Below are 14,390 nucleotides of genomic sequence, written 5' to 3'. Positions count from 1 at the left end.
ACTCTTTCCTGCCTATGCAGGGGGTCGGACTCGATGATCTATTGAGGTCCCTTCTGACCCTAACATCTATGAATCTATGAATCTATGAACACTTCTGGCCTGTCTATAGAGAGCAGAGTGTTTTTTTGAAACCCTGCCCTTGGCTGATTATCAGCTCCCTGCTAGGGTGACTCCCTGAGTTAACTGAGACCTATCTGATGAGAACATGCCAATACCTGGTGTAGGAGAAGGAGGTATTACAAATTTCTTGAATTTGGATGAAAAGAAGTTCTCCCACAATGATGCTTTCTTTGAATATACTTGATTCTGCAGAGGCGTAGAGGTAGCTGAACAGATTACCCTGGGCTGCCTTGGGAGTGCTGCTCCTCATTTCCCTCTCACCTTCTCCCTATTCTTTGAGAAGGCTAAGAGGAGAGATATAGCAAGGGAGGACAAAGCAATCCTGAACAAAATCTGATGAGCTCTCCCCAGTGGGGGGAGTGGGTTGCAGCCGGCCGGGGGCAGTCTGCAAACCCAGCTCCGAAAGGTGCTGCATGCAGGATTTTGTAAAGAAAACATTGCATTGCAAAGAAAGCATTGAAAAAAAAATCATTTTTGCATTGCACCTCCCATAACAGTACAGCCTGCAAAGAAAAAACTCAGAAAAAAAAAAAGAAGCTGTTTTGGAGCTGTGGCAGCAGGTGTTAACCCAAACCCCCTACCCCACTCTGCGACCATGCATATGAAATGCATTATAATGCATTAAAGACTTGCTAAAGTCTTTAAAGGCTTGCTAAAGGCTAAAGGCCCTGGGAGGTCCATACATGGAGAAGTTTTGCAGATTGCCTGTTTGCGGCTAGGGGTGGGTGGGGTTGTTTAGTCTTTTTTCTTACAAGAAATGCTGGCTGCACCCTAGCTAGCACTTAACAAGGATTCAACCTCCCTCCCTCTGGTAACAGTCCACCCTGCAACTCTTTGCAACTCTTTTCAGTAATGCCATGACTCCATAAAAACCTCTAAGTACAGCATCCCCATGCTGAGGCAGGTGTGGTCTCTGAAAACCAACCCAACCACCCACCCACCCCAAAAAAACATGACACATATATAGAGCAAAAATAAAACACTTTATTGAAAACACTGTATTCAAAAAATGGGATCTTCCTCCCCAGCAGCTTAACAATATAAAATATATAGAACATGTAAAAAACAAAAAAACAAAAACAAACGGCAAATCTGAACACATTTCACACTTTTCATTCATTACTGTGCTGGTTGCCACCCCCAGCAAGTTTTGCCCATGAAAGTTTTCTGCAAGGAGGGGAAAAGAGGAAGAAGGAGAAGAGGAGGGGGGTTTGGAGCACAGTCAAAACAAGGGACTTTTGCCTTCCCCCCACAACACACACACACACACACACACACACACACACAAGGTCGGTGGGACATATTACTTAAATATCACCCGGGACGCTGCATATCCTGAGCATCGGGTCTGGCAGGCAGTGTCCTGCCCCTTGACTTTTTTTTGTCATGGTTCTGAAATGGAATGTGATGAAGTTCAGAAGGTTTGCAATACTGAAGGAAGTCATGTAACTGCTCCAAAATTTCAAACTACTTGCAAAAAATTTACCATTATGGTGATGCTGCAGCTGTCATCAGGAGCTATGTCCACTGCAGTGGCAGCACATGATGAGGGGTGCAGGGGGTGCAGGTGGAGGGTACATGGGTGGGGGCAGGAGGATAGGAGGGTACATGGGTAGCAGTGGGAGAACATACACTACAGATGAGGCGGGGACGGAAGAATTAAGATGGGGTAGACAATTAAGGGATTATTGGCCTCCCCCATTTAAAATTTTTTTTTTTTTTTCTGAACAGACCTGTCCCAACCTGAACCTATGGCCACTCCACTGCGTGCTGTGAGGGAGGCGGGAGGGCTGAGGAGTGAGAAGTGAGGAGGGTAAAAAAGAACATACAGCGGCATCTACTGGCTAAAGGCCAGAACCTCGTGGCAAAGGGGATTAATTAGAAGTCTTTGTAGTCTCTGGCTGTTTGCATGAACAAATCCACAGTTGGAGCAGTGTAACTGGACAGCACTCCAAATTAACACATCTCCAAGTAGTGTTAGTTTAAGGCACTAAATGGACTTTAGAGTGGCAGGAAATCCTGGGTCGTGCAAACACAAATGCAGTTGTGGGAAATATCATTTCGTCTACACACGCCCTATGGCTCTTATCCCTTCCAAGTGATTGCCATCTAGCTGTATTGGTAGAGAGTAACTGTACCCCACATTTTTTGCATTGCTTGGCTAAACAATAGCTTTCACCTGACCACCAATGCATTGTTCAGTTTAGTTACTTTGTCATGCCCACTGCCCTAAACAGGGACAATTGATTTGGGTCAATCTGACATTTTAAACAAATGTTTCCCTTTGAAGTTCTTCATCTAATACTGTTTGCTCATGCCTGATTGGCTATTTCTGTACAGTTCTCTGGTTCTGGTGTTCTTCTTTCAACAAGGAGACTGGGAGTTTGAAAAATGTCCAGGGAATGGAGTGGAACAAGAATGATCCCTGGTTTGCTGGGAAACCTTGCCTGCTAGGTGGGACAGATGGAGGTTGGAAGAGAGACAGAGACACAGAGTAGGGAAGGGACTTGCCCCACATTATGCAGAAGGGCAGTGGCAGAGTTGGGAATGAAATCAAGACTTGAGGCTTCCAAAAAATCTGTCACAAGGTCTAATACTGATGGTGAGATATTAAGGTCTGATACTGAAGATGAGACACCTGCAAAGTAATGCACATCAAAGGGAGAAATTTGGACTATTCATAAGCCTTGCAGAGATCTAAATGGACTCTACCATCTCAGTGGAGAGAGCTGGGTGCCACTATAGGCAGAGCAGTGGAGACCTCTGCTCAGCATGCCATTGGTGTCCAAGAACAAAGAAACTGTCACAAGGCATAATGAGCAGAGACCAAGGGAGTAGGTGCCCCTGACACCTTTCTGTCACTTCCTAACAAGGCCTTACTTGGAGGCTGGTTGCAGTATTTGAAACTCTGGCACCACACCCACATTGCAGGACTAGAGACAGATTGCAAGAATGGTCAAAGGCCTGGAAAAACTCTGTTGTTGAGAAACAGAAAAGACTAGGGTTGTTACTCTAAAGAGAAGAGAGGTAAGAAAGGAGTGGGTAGACATCTATAAAATAAAGCATGTTCCAGAAAAGAAAGAGGAACGTGTAAAGCAAGAACAGGGCCAGTCAGTAAAATAGAAAGGTGAGAACCCAAAAAAACAACAGAACGGATTGCTCTCTGACATGTATAATTAGACTGTAGGACTCACTGCTGCAGGATGCTGAGGTCAAAAATGAAGCCAGATCTTAAAAAGGACAAAACAGACAAGACAGTTCTACAGATAACAGAAACATCCACAGCTGCTATAATTAATATAAAAAACATTTGCAGAGGTATTTGATCTCATGTTATAGTCACTATCTCTGACTGTGAAACCAGGACAAGAGGTAATATGAGGAACAGATTATGCCACAGCTGCTATTACAGGCTCTTAAATCTCTTGTGGCATCTGGGACCAACCACTGGACAGAGATGTGAGACCAGGCTAGAGGGAACCCAGCTCTGACCCAGGCTGGCTTTTTTTAAGAGCCTTGTACTACTGACCCTGGGGGTGCTGACAGACATCCAGGCTGCTGCTCTAACTCATGGCACTTTATATAAAGCACCATGAGTTAGAGCACCCTCTCTCCCCCCAGACCCAACAGACATTTGCCTGTTGGTTCGGGGGGCAGGGTGGGGGAGGGGAGGATTGAGCTCTTTATAGCTAATCAAGCCTGAGGACCCTGCCTGCAGACTCTCTCCCCTAGCACCTCCCCTCCCCCAGCTCCAGTGCTGTCTGCAGGAACGGATGTGGGGAGAAAGGAAGGAGGAATGAGCTGCAGGCTGGGGTTTGCCTGGCCTGAGTTGGAGGAGGGGGAGGGCTGCGGGCTGGGGGACAGCGAGGCAGGTGGGCTCCAATCCATCCCCGCCTCCAGCTCAAGCCAGGCAAACCCCAGGCTGCAGCTTGCTCCCCCTCCTCTCTCCCCTCCTCCTTTACTGCACACCTCACTGGGGACAGAGCTGGGCTGCATCAGCCCAGCCCCAATCATGCAACAGATTGACCCAAGGGAACAGAAGTTCCCTAAAATGCTCCAAAGTGGAGCATCTTAATCTGATTTCTCACTTGATGAGGATTAATTTATCATGCAATTGGCTACTTTGAAAGACCTCTGCAGCCATGCACGTGTCACAACGTGGCTGTAGAGTGCTTTCAGGGGGGTAATTGTGTGACAAATGTAACTTCTGTCTTCGCTTTGGGTTCTGAATTTCACTCTTGTGTCCTACCTGTGAAATTCTGCTACTTTGGAGGAATAAGAAATTTATCAGATAATTTCTTGTGTAAAAAATAGCAAAAGCATATGCAACTCCTTGAGGCAAGAAGGGGTAAGAGACCCTGTCATTTTTCAGTGCCAACCAAGATAACAATTTCCTGGCTTGGCCTGTTATGTGAAATGGTTTGTAAAAGTCAGAAAATTCAGAAAAACTAAGATAATTTAAGCCAAAGACCGGCTATCCATACCTAAAAATGGTATTTCTCCTAGTAAACTAGAGAAATCAAGGTACCCAAGTTAGTGTATAGGAAATAGGTCTAACTCGTGACCAAAATAATGAGGCTGTCATTCAGCATACACATCTCCTCTCTCACTGGACACTGATACTAAAGAACAGGTGGAGAGAAAGAACTAAACTTTAGCTTCATGGATGCCACCCAAGCCATCACTTGGGACTCTGGGGTCCATTGTGACCCTTCTGGGCCTTCGCCATCCTGGTCCGGAGGGATGCCCCAGCCAAACCAGATCAGAGAAAGGAAACCATTGCTCCCTCCACTGGCCCCAGTAAATCCAGCTCCCCTGGACTCTGTAATGTGACTTGCACTCTTGTCCCTTCTTCTTCCATCCCTTTCTTTTTCCCACCTCATTTCTTTCCTTTCCTGTTTCCCTCTGTAGTTTCCCATGACATTCACTTGAGTGTTTTGCCTTTTTGGGCCAATCAGATGCAGCTGCCTCCTTTCAGGTTGGCAGCTTGCTCTCTGAGAGTCACTAAAAGGTCACCAGGGGTTCTCGTCTGCCATGTCTTGTGTTAAAGATTATTGCTGGGAGGAAGTTCTCTAATCCTGCTTCTCCTGGTTTCCTCTTCGGTCTCTCACTTAGGTCTTTGTCTCGGGGCTCCACCTCCCCTACACCCCACCTTACACCAACCAGCGATGATGTTAGTTCTTGGCCAAGGCTAAAGCAAAGTCAATCAGCCACGGCTAGACTTTAGTTCTTATCTAATCTCGATCCTGGTTCAGATGGTGTACCATCCTTATTCAAGCCTCACGTCAGCCTGACTCGTTATTGTGTGCACCCCGGGGTGCCTTCCTTCAGGACTCTCTCTCTCCCCTGGGGCTACTCATGGCTTTAGCATCCTTCCTTGTTTCTTCTCTCCACAGGCTCATCGCTGTCCCAGTCTCTATCAGCTTCGTCCAGGATCCACAGCTTCATGAGAGGTATGTATCCTGGCTCCTCTGACCCAGCCTTACCTGGGCATCCCAACTCTCGAGGTTGCCACCACTTGCCCCTACCAGAGCACGCGTTTGCTTCCCACCACTCCAGGCTCTCAGGAGGTCTCACTTCTGGTCCTCCCCAGATATTGGTTTGTGGAGATTTTATCCCTCTCTCCAAGGGCCGGCCAACGAACCGACATTGGCACACATGCACAAAGCGTGCCCATGCTGGTGTGGGGGAGCACGTTTGGCCTCCAGCGGCATTTTGCTGCTGCCACTTTTCCCTCTGCTCCTTCACTGGCGCGGCTTGTCTTCTGGCGGCAGCATCTTGCCACCCCGCCTTTGATCTTTGGCAGCATTCTATGGCCGCCATTTTTCTCTCTGCTCTGGTGTCAGAGGTAAGTTTTGTCTCATGGCAACATCTCTGCCACACCCTTATTTGAAAAAAGAGAGCCTGCCTTCACTGCAGAACTGTATCTTTCACAGCACTATGACCAGAGGCAGTAAAAAGCAGTGTCCAAAGCTGCCTGGTGCTAGTGTGGGTGCTCTTAGTTTCAGTGGGATGAGCAGACTGGGCTTTAGGACTCTTTGCTTAGCAGTCCCTGTAGAGTCAGCATAAGGGGCAGGAGCTAAATTTCCTATCCTTGTGGTCCTGTTCTCTCCCATTTTATGTGAATTTGTCTTGTTTTGTCTCCAAAAAGCAGAATCAGACACAACAACAGTACCAAGAACAGCTTCAGCCATCTCAGCTATGTACTTCTCTTTTCCCCAAAATGGACAAAAACCATCTAAACGACTGGAGGAAAAAGGGTTTTTCCTATAAAGCGCCTTTCGAGCTAATGGGAAATATAAGAGTACAGGATATTTTCAATATGAAAACCTTATTTCATATTTAACATTTCAAATGCTTTATTTGTTTTCCCTCTTTTTTTCCTGTATCCTTAGTGAGAGGCAAAAGGATTTTCAATAGATTTTCAGGGGCTGAGCAAACCAAGGGCACTGAGCCTTTTTAACTGTGTGACTTAGGCAGATCCAGGCTCACATTAGCATTCACATTAGGGGCAGGCAATTATTTTGACTGGAGGGCCGCTTAATGAGTTTTGGTGAGCTGGCGAGGGCCACAAGGGTAGCCTCACCCCTTAACTGCTGTTCCACCCCCTGGTCACCATCTTGGGACTGGAAGTCCCACCCCTAACCCTTGACCTTTGCCACTGGAAATGCCTCCCCTTGCCTCCTTGAAGTACTCCTTTTGGGAGTAGGGGTTGCCATCTTGGAACCAGAAAAAAACAAATCATGTGCTAAAAGTCAAACACTTACTATAACATTTTAATTTTATTACAAAAAATATTTTTTCCATGATTTGTGTTTGTGCAGTGCATATAGAGGTTATTACATTGTAACTCAAAAATAAAGTCTTATTCTTGTGTATTGGATGTTAGGGTATGTTGGGGGGTATGTGTGTATGTGGGGGGGGTTGCAGGGGTTGAGCAGGGTTTGTGAGTGTGAGGGAGGGTGGGAAGGTGTAGGGACCCCCCACACACTCCCCCCACATGGCACAACAGCCCCCACCAGTGGCAGAAGCAGCAGGTGGAGGTACTCGTGCCCCGTGCAGCCGCTGACACCTAGCAGGAGTGCTGAACATGGCTACAAGGACCACAGCCTGGCAGGCCCACCTCTCTCGCATAGGGCTCGGCACAGTGCACATGCAGCTTTGCACCACTGGGGGAAGCCCCACATGATGGAACCATCTGCCTTCACTGTCCCCTGTCCAGCAGGTCCCAGGACCCCACCAGAAGTGGAGGGAGCCCCACCCCCTACTTCCCTGCAAAGTCCCAGGACCAGCTGGAAGCAAGCACCGAAAGCACCCAGCTCTGCCATGTGGGGCTTCCCCCAGTGGTGCAGAGCTTCATATGCACTGTGCAGAGCCCCATGCAATAGAGGAAGACCAGCTGGGCTGCACTCTTCACCCCCATGTGCAGTGCTGACCAGAGCCATGTGCAGCCGGGCGACACAGCCTGCACAGGACACGATTGCCCTGAGCACCCCTGCCTGCTGCTGCTGGCGGCAGAGGCTATGTGCCGCGGAGGGGACTGTGTAGGGGGTCCCCACACACTGCCCACCCGAGGTCCATGCTCCTCCCACCCCCCTGGGTGCGGGCTCCATGCTGCCACCAGCCCCATGCTCCTGCCCAGCTGCAACTCCTCCCATCCCCACTGCTTCCCTACCTGCTGCCCAGAGTGAACAGGACACCAGGAAAGTTGAGCAGGTCCCCCGGCAGCTGCGGCAGTGGCAGCAGCAGCCCTACACGGAAGCTGCATGCTGGCTGGGCCAGGCCCTTCCACCCAAGAGGGTGGGAGCAAGGCACACAGACTGGGTGGAGTACAATTAGTAGGTGGGCACCTGCAGGCCAGATGAAATTGCCTGGCGGGCCAAATCCAGGCCATGGGCCATATTTTGCCTGCCTGTGCATCAGCACCTTTCACTCTCCAGCCCTTATTCCACTAGAATTAACACAACAGCATATGTGCTCATTCAAGAGGATCAGGAAGCACAGGTGGCTTTTTGGATCCTGGCTTTGATTTGGAAGATCTTAACCAGACTTGAGCTCTTCAGATGTAATGTAGTGTCATCCTGCATGGAGCAGAGTCCTGGGAACAGAGTAAGTTCATTCATTGCCAACAGGGCAACTTTCAATGAAGATGTCTGTGTAGAAGATTTTGAAGCAAAAGGGAGAGAGTAAGTAATGAAGAACTCCTATAATGGGCACAGAAACCTATGATAATACATGTACTAATGAACAAGAGATAGATATCGCCTAAGGATACCTGGCTGCAGGCTGCCTAAACAAATATTTCTTTGGTGACACCCCAGTGCCAAACTCCTTTAGCCATGGTGCCGTTATGTCTAAACAAAATGTTCCCAGCATACGGTGAATGAGTGCTCTTTAACTTTTGCAGTGGGGGGGATGAATGATGGTGATGGGCATCAAGTCAAATGTGGTGGCATCAGAAATGGCCTTTGCATGTGACTTCTTAATAACCGGTTTGGGGGCTGGAGGAACCTGAATATCACAGCTTCTCTTTCAAACAGCCTCTCCTTCTGTTCATGCTACACTGTGGTAAGGTTTCTAGGCATTTATTAACCCTAAATTATTTCTTTGCACAAAATAGAAAAAATTACAAACTTGGAAGTAATACATTTAACCCAAAATTACTGCTGCATTTTTAACCCAGTATTTCAACCTACATGCTTTTCCTGTGTAATAAAAGACACTCTCTAGTTGCAAGTAGACAGGGGAGAACTCATTCCTACGAACTTGAGCCATTTGCAAACTTTCCTTCAAGAGCTTAATCTTCTCTTGCCAAATTTTTCCATTCCTTCCTTTTCATGGGCAAGATCCCTCTGTCCTCTGCTAGTGACAAATGCAAGGAAGTGCAGAGTGGTGGTAGCTCTCCATCAGCTCCCAGGACCATTTCTCACCAGTTTTTCTCTTCCAAGGGGTCAATTCTCTTTCTAAAGTCTTCCAAAACATTTGCCCCAGCACATCACCTGCAAACACCTCCAGGGCTTGGCCAGTAGCCTCTGATGAGTGGAGAAAGAGTTACATGAGGTTGTAAGGGCTAAGAACAGATGGAGCAGGAAGGTGGACGTAGATCAGAGAAGAAGGATTTCTGGAGATTTGTCAGCATTCTGGAGATGTGGCCATACAAAAGCCTGGGAAGCTCTTGCATCTGCTTGTGCCATTATTGCGCTGCTGAAAGTAAAGCTAGTTATCCTGATTGGAGCCTCTGCTGTTCAAGAGGGTTGCTGAGATTGCCAGCTCCCTGCTACACCACAGATTGAACCCAGTGTGACCCTCTGGCTCCCGCTCCTCTTCATTCCCCATGGTGAGTTGGGTTGCTACCACACACACAGAGAAGCTCTTCCTATGGTTGGAAGTTGTCTTTACTCCGTCCTCTTGGCAAAATGCCCATAGACTGATAGTGCCCAGAGAGTCAGAGCTCTCTTCATAGTGTTTAGGGTTGAAAGGGACCTAAACAGATCATCAGGTCTGACACCCTGCCCCGGGCAGGAACGAGTGCTGGGGTCATAACACCCCAGCCAAATATCTATCCAGCCTCCTCTTGAAGACCCACAAGGTAGGAGAGAGCACCGCCTCCCTTGGGAGTCCTTTCCTCTTCTTTGCAGGCTTCACACCATACTTAAGGGATAGCAGCTGTGGCGAAGGGAGTTTGGCTTCCTGTCTTCTCATCTTCCCCTCTGCCATGACCTCTGCCTTCTGCTGTTTTCTCTAACCATGTTGATGAGGGAAAAGTAACACTGGAATATTGGCTGAACCAAACAAATGCAGGGTGGGGAGGAGGCAGGAGGAAAGAACTGGCTTGCATACAACAAAAATAGGATTTTTTTAAGGTTTTTCATCAAACGAAAAATGTGTTATGTCCCTGCGTATAGTAGGGACAGGCTGCAATTAGATCTGGACAGGTTACAGGGGTGAGCGGATGAGAGCAGGATGGGTTGCAATACTGACAAGTGCCAGGTGCTACACCTGGGGAGGAAGAACCAGCAGCACACCTACAGGCTGGGGAACTCCATTCTCATCAGCACAGAGGCAGAAAAGGATCTTGGAGTCATTACTGACTCAAAGATGAATAGGGGCTGAAAAAGTGGGGACGCAGTCAGCAAGGCTAACCACACCTTGTCATGCATCCATAGATGCATCACAAGCAGGTCCAAAGAGGTGATCCTCCCCCTCTATTCGACACTGGTCAGGCCACAGTTGGAGTACTGTATCCAGTTCTGGGTGCCGCATTTCAGGAGGGATGTGGACAGCATTGAGAGGGTCCAGAGGAGGGCCACTCATATGATTAGGGGGAAGCAAGGCAGACCCTATGAGGGGAGGCTAAGGGATCTGAACCTGTTCAGCCTCCACAAAAGAAGGTTGAGAGGGGATCTGGTGGCCCTCTATAAACTGACCAAGGGGGACCAGCAGGCATTGGGACAGTCCCTGTTCCCCCGAGCACTACCAAGAGTGACAAGAAATAACGGTCACAAGCTGGCAGAGGGTAGATTCAGGCGAGACATCAGGAGGCGCTACTTCACAGTCAGGGCAGCTAGGATCTAGAACCAACTTCCAAGGGAAGTGGTGCTGGCTCCTACCCTGGGGGTCTTCAAAAGGAGGTTAGACAATCACCTAGCCGGGGTCATTTGACCCCAGCATCCTTTCCTGCCACGGCAGGGGGTCGGACTTGATGATCTGCTCAGGTCCCTTCCAACCCTACCAACTATGAAACTATGAAAAAACTCCTCCATCTCTGTATCACTAATTTCTCCTCCAATAGGAAGCTGAATGGCAAAGTCCACATATTGGCTGCTCTCAGTCAGACAAGTAGCAATTCCCACCCACTGTTGTGAACAGCTTTTTATTTTATGGATGAAATGTATTGCATCAATGTGTATTCTCTTTCTCTCCCTCACTTCAATTTGGATAATTTTTTACACCCAGCATCCAGTTCCAGGAGACTTGTCTCTGCACACAGTGGCGACAATTAAGGGATGCATGTCCCCCACCCCTCACCGAGCTCCAGTGCACCCCCTGTCAGGACGCACTCTCCATTTAGCTGGCAGGTAGGGGGCAGGCAGGGGGCAACAGTGCTCTCCCCTGCAAGTGCTGGCTGGGGAGCGAGGCCACCAGCAAAGTGGCTGCGCTGCTTCCAGAAGTGACCACGGGACTTCCGAAGGTGGCACAGCTGCTTTTTGGTGATTGAGATTGAAGGCGGGGAGCCCCCTGATCACCGGGCTCAGCTGCCAGGGGACACCCCACCCCTCGGGTCAGTGGGATTACCTGCCTGGGGACTCCCCCCCCCAGTCACTGACTCATGTCAGGGGGGGCACATGCTCCCCCTGACTCGAGGCTCCAGTCACCCATGTCTGTACACATGGCTTTTGTGACTTTGGCTGGGTTCAGTATCAGGCCACCTGCTACAAGCCCATGATGGAACCAAGGAAATGAACAGAAAAAGAGGCAAGTCTTGTAACAACACCTATTTGTGTCCTCTGTCATTGGGGTAGGGGGAGACACTGGACACTGAAAGACCTTGGGTTTCCCTTGGGTCCCATGTGACAATTCATGGAGTAGGGTCCTACACACCAGACATGTCTACACATGCAAATAGTGTGGGATCAGTTTACTCGAGAGTAAATTATTCTAGAGTAAAATGACCCACAGGTATCTACACATACACAGCTTTGGAAGCAGATTTGCTGCTCATGGCAGCAATCTGCTCCTGCCCCTGCCAGCCCTGTACCAGCCCCCTGCAGTAGCCAGGGGGAACTCTAGGCTCCCCCTGGGTGCTAGCCTAGGGGCTGGCAGGGAACACCAGACCAAGAGACAGCTGTCTGACTTTGCTCCCTGCCCCCGGGGGGCTGTCTGCTGCCTTCGCCACCAGAGCCCTAGTGGGGGCAATGTACCCCTGACCTGGCATCAGGTAGTTCCTAGTCTTAGCTCCCAGATCAGGAACATGGGGCTTGGAAAAAGCTGCAGGGGAGGAGTAGGTCCCAACCCCTACCCCAATCTGTCAGTGGGGCTGCTAGCAGTGTGCTCCCAGCTGGGCAGGGATTTCCCACCTAGCCAGAAGCTCACTGCTAGCTGCCCCTCTGGCAGATGGGGCAGAGAGCTGGGACCTGTCCCAGCCTTGCAGCTCTTTCCAAGCCCCATGCCTCAAGTGCTCAACTGAGGCACAGTGCTGGGATCTGCCCCTGACCAGGACAGTTCCCAGTCCCTGCTCTGCAATCACACAACATACAGCCTTCCACCAGTGTAAGTACTCTAGTCCAATGTAAAGTCACTCAGTGAGAAACCTGTAGTAATTACACAAAGGTGTAAGTTACACCTATGCAAGGGTTATGTTTCTGCAGCTCTAGTCTATTATCTGCACTCCAACTACCCCGGGAAAAGGTACCGCAATAGCAACCTGCAAATTGATACTCCAAGACAAACTGGCTGTCTGTCCATTCTAGGTCCTGGTATAATTTTTATCAGTGTACAGAATCAATGTAAATGACATCAGTGTGAACATACCATGTGTCTCCACCCTCAGGTACCTATCTTCAGTTCAGCAGGGAGAGTAAAGTGTAGAATCATAGAAATGCAGGGCTCAAAGGGGCCTCAGGAGGTCATCTAGCTCCACCCCCTGCCTGAGGCAGGATCATTCCTTTCTAAATCAGACCAAACCAGTGTTTGTCTAACCCAGTAGTGCTCAACCTCCCGGCCCCATGGGCTGGATGAGTGGCATGGGTCCAGACCATGGGCTAGATCCCACAGGAGGTTGGTCCACAGGCCTGATCCAACATATAGGGTTGACATAGGCACTCAGTCTGCAAGTACAAGCTGGCATGCTGGTCTAACCCTGCTTGCCTGATCTGGCTGGGAAGTGACCCCACGTGACAGCCCAGCCCTGTACACTGGACTTTTGTTTATATCAGGGGTGTTCAGCTAATGGCCCCTGGACCAGAACTGACCCACAGAGCCATGTCATGTAGCCTGCAGGGCTCCCCACAGATCCAGAAATATGATGACAAGGGAATAGTGGCAATTAACCCTGCCATTGCTCCCCTGCTGCAAAATTTCCAAGCCCTGCATGACTGGATCAGGCTCTGGCCAGGCCATTCCTGGCAGCTGCATCCAGGCAGCTGGATCCATGCTGCCAACTGTAGGGTTACCATACATCCAGGTTTTCCTGGACATGTCCTCTTTTTTGGACCCCTGTGCTGTGTCCAGCTGGTTTTTTTTTTAAATAAAAGCAAAACATCTGGGTTTTCTGCATTCCCCAGCTGGCTGCTTCTGGCTGGGAACAGGGGGCAAAGTGACTGGCTGTCAGGGGTCACATGCTCCTGGAGAGGGCTCTATCAAGAGGGAGTGTGTGTGTGTGTGTGTGTGTGTGTGTGAGAGAGAGAGAGAGAGAGAAAGAGAGAGAGGTCACGCGCACAATGCGGGAGCTGCTTCAGCAGCAGGTTTTGGGGGGGTATGGGTCTGCAGGTTGGGAGTGAGGGGCACCAGCAGGGTTGGGAGGGGCACAGGGGGCTGCGGGTCAGGAGTGAGGGGCACAGGGGATCAGATGGGTGACTGACCCACATGGTGAAAAGGCTGCACACCCTGGTTTACACTAGTGCTGAATGGGTGTAACATGAACCAGAGTCACTTTGCACTGGAGAAAAAGATGACATAAGATGCAGTACAAACACAGATCATGGTCAGTGTTGCTTTACACTTTCCCTTTGTGTTTTTCAATGTTTCTCAGGGTCTCTCTCTTCCCCTGCTCCCCCCTTACCAATACAACCCCACTACCCCCCATTCATCCATCCATCCATATTTGGGCTTGCACAGATGACACATGTACACTGGAAGAGACAGATGACATAAACCCCCATGCCAGAGTAACATTGCTTAGTCCTGTGTGGTATTACCCAGGAAGAATCAGGGATAAGGTTCCACTGATATAAATTACACAGAAGTAGGTGTCTAATACTGGGGTAGACATTTGCTCAAGGCTACCTAGTGGCAAGGTGTTGTCATAATCATCTATTACATGCAGCTATCCCAGGATAGTTGCCCATGTGTCTGATCTAGATCCTGGTGTAATTTGCAGTGATGTACAAAACCACTGTAAATTACACAGGTGGTAAGCGTGTCTGTCTGCCTAGGCTCTACATATCTGTACAGGGATCTTACAGATATCTGCAGAAGTCGACCTGTTTTATGAGCTGAAGCCCACTGGTGACATTCCTATTTATTACTGTGCCTGCTCCTGCTGTGGAGTT

Source organism: Alligator sinensis, unplaced genomic scaffold, assembly GCF_000455745.1.
Source record: "Alligator sinensis unplaced genomic scaffold, ASM45574v1 scaffold998_1, whole genome shotgun sequence".
NCBI lineage: Eukaryota > Metazoa > Chordata > Crocodylia > Alligatoridae > Alligator > Alligator sinensis.
The sequence above is the reverse complement of the archived record's forward strand: the minus strand, read 5'-3'. Positions refer to the sequence as shown.